Below are 5,457 nucleotides of genomic sequence, written 5' to 3'. Positions count from 1 at the left end.
TAGGTGGTCGGCGACCTCCAGCTCCATCGTTGGCGTCGTTGTCTAGCTTCTTGTCCTAGAACTCCTTAGCCAAACCAAGGCAGTCCTTCATCGTATGTTTGGCGTTCTTGTGAAGAGGGCACAGGTCATCGAGGATCTTTTGGTACTGTTCGTCATAGTTGCGCTTAGCGTGAGGTTGACTAACGGCAGCGACAATGTGGTCTGGCCACCAGCGGTGATTTTGGCTAGGCCTGGGTCCTTCTGTCCGATCATGGCCGCCATTGTGATGGTAGCTACGGTCGTCGGGGCATCGGTCGTTGCGGCGTCGGTTGTCGAGGCGATCGTCGTAGCGGTGAGATGGGTGATGAGTGCCTGCATCCTCGTTGAAGCGCACCTTGGCTTCCTCGGTGTCGGCGTACTAGTTGGCCATAGTGATCATCTCGCCGATGCCGGTAGGCGGCTTGCGGTTGAATTCGGAGCAAAGCTCATAATGGTGGAGTCCTCGGATGAAGGCGGTGATGACCTCAGCTTCCATGATGTTGGGAATAGAATTCCTCAACTCGGAGAAACGTCGGATATAGCTATGGAGGAGCTATGATGGCTTCTGGTTGATGCGGTTGAGATCATGCTTGGTGCCAAGTCGAGTACACATGGCCATATAGTTGTCGGTGAAGACTTTCTTCAGCTCTTCCCAGGATCCGATGGAGTCCGGTGCAAGGCTGGTAAACCAGCTTATGGTGGGTGGCATGAGCATAACAGGGAGATAATTTGCCATGACACTAGTGTCTCCTCCGACAGCGTGGACAGTAGTGGCGTAAGCCTGCAGACACTATGTCGGGTTCATCCTTCCTTCGTAGGGCTCGACCCTAGTGATCTTAAAACCATGGGGCCACCGAAGTGTTCAGAGCGCCCTTATGAAAGCTAGAAGCCCCTTAGGGTTGTTGACACCATCGTCTGTAGCATTGCGGTCAGCGATAGGCTCGAGGGCTGAGTCTAGGTTGCCATACTCCTGCTCGTACTCCTAGCGGCAATGTACTTCGTCTTCATGGCAACCGAAGCGACGTTGCTCGATACGCCATCGCGCATCTTGAAGGTTGCTAAGGTGCACTCGAGCATCCTGTTCGACCTCCTGGTCGTGTTGACGATGGTGCTCGGCGCGGTGGCCCTCGGCTCCCTCCGGGAGAGGTAGCGACTGGTCGGCGAAATGACTTTGACTAGGGTGGCGATTAGATCTTAGCGCAACTGATCGGCGAATCGTGCTCATAGAGCACGAAGGTCTCTGATCCTCACAGATCTCATTAACCTGACAGTGTGCCGCTTTATGCATGGCGGCGACCTTGGCGAGCTCGGGCGTCTGCGGGAGGCGAGCGAGCTCATTGGCGGCCACTACCAGATTGGCGCTTGGAGTCTTGAAGACGTCGTGGCCATCAATGCGGAGAAATTCTTCATCGAGGTCGCGGTGGAGCGGGAGCGATCTTCCCTGTGAATCGAGCCGATTATTCCGAGCAGCCTCGGCCCTCGGAATGGCTGCCTCATTTTCTCGGCGCTGCGCGCGGTTGACGTTCCGGTTCTCCCGAGCAATGCGCTCCTCCTCGGTTTCGCCATTTTGAGGAGGGCTGTCGACACTGACGTTGAAGATCGCACCACCCCAAAAGGGTGGAAGAAGGAGTTGCTCGGAGAAGGTTTCGGCGAGGGTCTCCATAGAGCCCTGAGACTTGAAGCCCAAATTTTCCTCGGGGATGGACTGGAGGGGCACTCCGGGGCACCGGCCTAAGTGTAGCATGTTGACGGCTGGCGGAGGCTGGACGGCGATCTAGTCGGCGAGTAGATGGGCGCATTCCACCTGGTCGGCGAATTTGCCCCTCAGGGCGTCTTGGCAAGTGGCAGCGACGTTGGTGAGCCCGAAGGCAAAGCCACGACTCCTGGAGTTTTTTGGGAAGCCTCCGATAGATTTGGATCAGAGGGTGGTCGGTGCTGAACCAAAGTGTCCAAAGCCGATTCGGCGATGGAGAGACAATCAGCGAGCTTCAATCTGACCCGATCGATGGATTCGATCAGATCGTCATTGTTGATCTACCTCCTTTGGTAGCGAGGAAGCGGACGGAGAGTTGTTGGTGAAGGCGACCTTAAAAGTGGTTCCAAGATCGGATCTGCAGTTGCAGGAGCGGGGGTGGTCGGTGCAGAAACGATCTGCACCAGCTCGAGGAGCTCTCCGACTCCGTCAGCGTTGATGATCCAGGAGATCGATCCAACCATGAAGATCTGGCCGGGCTAGGGAAGGGACGAAGAGCCTGCGGACAAAGCCATCTTATTCGACAAGGAAACAACACGCACACCCCTATCTGGGCGCTAACTATCGACAGAATATCGTCGGCAGTCCTCCGAGGGATATCCCACGAAGGTAGATTGATCGATAGGGGAGCGTGAGATTAAGAACAAGAAGGCAACAGAGACACACGAGTTAGACAGGTTCTGGCTGTCGGTATGACGTAATACCCTACTCCTGTGGTCTGTTGGTTTGTATTAGCTATCGTATGATATTACGTGTGTTTGGAGGGGGTCCCTGCCCGCCTTATATAGTCCGGGGAGCAGAGTTACAAGTCGGTTAGATCTGAGAGATAACCAAAAAGTAATAACTGATTACAGAAATCTTGGGATCATACATATCCTAACGGATCTCGTAGTATCTTCAGGATATATTTCAGATGTCTTGCGAAAGGCGCCGACCAGGATCGTGTCCCGCAATACTTCGTCTTGTGAGCTGGGCCGCCCCTGAGAGCACAGTCCATGTGGTCTGCCATGGGTATCCAGAGTCGTACCCCCACAATAATATTGGAGGGCCTAAGGCCGGCACAAATTGAATTCATGGCGGAAACAAATTAAAATATACTTGTGCTACTCTGATGTGTTTTCTTCAAAAATATGTGCAGTTCTTTCTAAGGTGTTATGTTGGAAAGAAAATGTTAGCGTATTTTCTTAAAAATAATATGCTTTTTACCTACTGTGAAGTAAAAAAAATCGTCTATAAAACCTGCTAGTGCAACACCAACTCCTGCAACGAAATATTCGTTGGTCTGAATCTTGACTGAAACTGGCTAAAAACACTGTTCTAACTAAATTATTATAAAAAAATAATTTTAATTAAAAAAACAAACAAATAAACTGAATATGTGATAAGCCGAACCCTACGATGTGTTGCTGTCATTCCATACCATAAAGGTCACCCCGCACCCCACCACGGAGGTTGCTACGTGCCCATCGTTTCCCTCATTCCCCACCGATCCACGAGGCCTGATGCAACTTCTGCATAGAGGCGCCTAGGGCATCTCCCCCTACCGAATTTGTTCCTCCGGTTGGTGATCTCTCTCCCTGCTCGGTGTCCATCTTCCTCTCACAGCTGCTTGATTAGGTTAGGTACCAGCGAATTTGGGGGAATTTCGTGATGAAATCTGAAGATTTCGTGATGAGATCTGAAGGAGATTGAAGCCCCGGCCTCCACGACATCAGGAATACATCGAGTTTTGTTGATGGCATTACATCTGGTGGCGAATTCTTCAAATCAGGTAGAAGGTCGTGCTCAGATCTGAAGGCAACACAACTACACCCCTCAAATTGATGGTGCCGTATCTTAGGTATTTTGTCCTCCTGTCCTCATTTGGATGTGGTCTGGATTAATTAGTGGTTTTGATATTTCCATGATCCTACCTAGAGGCTACCTGTTTAGGAGTAACCGATCCATTCAATTTGACTTGATCCCCTCTTTGTTTGTTTTAAATTTTCGTTAATATTTCCTGTTTTTCAGTGACGTATGGATGGAGCCATGGAGGTTTGGTTGTCACGGTACCCTTGCAGTGGGATGGATCTAGTGTCTGTATTTGATGATTTCTTCGGTTGATTCATAATTAAATGTTGTTTTCTCCTAGATGTGGGTCTTCCTACAGTTGCTGAACTCATGGAAAGAAGGGGCACGGATCTTCTGAACCTTTGGATTCATGGAAATAAGGAATGGATCTTCTGAACTTTTGCACTGTATGCATATTTTCCAAATCACCTAATTACAGCAAAGGTAAATTTTGTGTTCTAGGAAAAAAATTGAATAATACATCTCATTTTATCCACAATGTACATGGTTTATAATATATACTTTCCGCAAAGGTTCATGAAAAATATAGAGACCAGAGATGTTACAAGTACTAGCAGACTACTTAACTGAATAGCAAAACGAATTTGTAAATAGATTATTTCTCAGCTCCATTTTTTATGCTTACAGGTTCTTCCATGAACACCCCACCCCAGTTCAGAGTTCTCTGCTCCACAGGTTCTGACATTTGTCTGGCATATAGACGCAAGCTATAATGGAGTTTGTATTTGGTAAAAATTGTTCAATTATGGACTATTTAGGTTTAAAAGATTCGTCTCGTCAATTACGGGCAAATTGTGCAATTAGTTATTCTTTTTACCTACATTTAATGCTCCATGCATGTGCCACAAGATTTGATGTGACGGGGAATCTTGAAAAATTTTGGACTTTGGGTGGGATCTAAACAGGGCCTTACATTCTTTCCATTATATTCCAAAAAGTTCTAATCCCTACTTGGTAGTACATAACCTGTAATTGTTGCTGGAATACAGAATCAGCTCTGCTTGAATGTATAATCTCTATAGTCCAATATCACCATCTCGGTTGTTCTAGCATCATCGCAAAATGAAGCTATGCTCCCAACTCTATATTACCTGTTGATTTCAGTTTTTTCCTAGTCTAAGAATACAGATATAATTGACCGATGAACTGTCTTAAAAGGACTTAAGTTTCATTACTCCGAATATGTCTTCCTCACTCAGTAATTCATTGCAGGTCGAAATGTCAGTTGAATATTTCTTATATTTGGATAGCAGTTAAGGCAAGAAGACACAATTTTGGAAGCTTGATACCGGGAGCTAGATTTGTGGTTACCATATCTTAGTGTTTCTAGAACTTTATTTATTTATTCTGATGTATATTCTCCTCTGTAAATGAGATATGTATGAGATATCTTCTTCTGTAATATAGTGGAAATCATATTAATAAAGCAATGAATTGATTTTTTAATTATCGTTCAATATTTCTTTTGATGATGTTAACGTCAATTGTCCTGTATGATTATTTGCATAAACAGTATGACAATATAAGAAGGCACAAATTGTGTAGAAAGTGTTCGGTTCTGATACTTCCAACGGATCTAAGCGTTTCTTTATCTAACTATATCTGATTTTGGATATTTTGGAAAGCTTACTTAGAGGGCTACATATCCCACATACATACTTGATCTAAATCACAATGGATCATAATAGTATTCTAATCTAAGGACCATCTTATAGTTCGGAGTACATCGAAAAACATTTTTCTCTTCTCTAAGTTGATTCACGACAACTCTAACTTCTCCTTTGTAAATGTGCCAACACCACCATGTGTATGCGTGTTAGCTTTTCACAAATATT

The 5,457-nt window shown here is 46.2% G+C and overlaps 1 long non-coding RNA gene across 2 annotated transcripts; it reads left to right on the top strand.

Moving 5' to 3' along the window:
• The first annotated feature begins 3,227 nt into the window (after positions 1–3,227).
• On the top strand, positions 3,228–5,068 carry LOC136521371 (uncharacterized). Of its 2 annotated transcripts, XR_010775532.1 has the most exons (4): positions 3,228–3,611; positions 3,782–4,045; positions 4,250–4,350; positions 4,835–5,068. It is a non-coding gene; the product is annotated as an uncharacterized lncRNA (long non-coding RNA). The 2 variants fall into 2 exon arrangements; XR_010775531.1 differs by having other exon boundaries at positions 4,250–5,068.
• Positions 5,069–5,457: the final 389 nt, after the last annotated feature.

Source organism: Miscanthus floridulus, chromosome 18, assembly GCF_019320115.1.
Source record: "Miscanthus floridulus cultivar M001 chromosome 18, ASM1932011v1, whole genome shotgun sequence".
In the NCBI taxonomy this organism is placed as follows: Eukaryota; Viridiplantae; Streptophyta; class Magnoliopsida; order Poales; family Poaceae; genus Miscanthus; species Miscanthus floridulus.
Note: the sequence above shows the minus strand (reverse complement) of the source record. Positions and strands in the feature narration are given on the sequence as shown.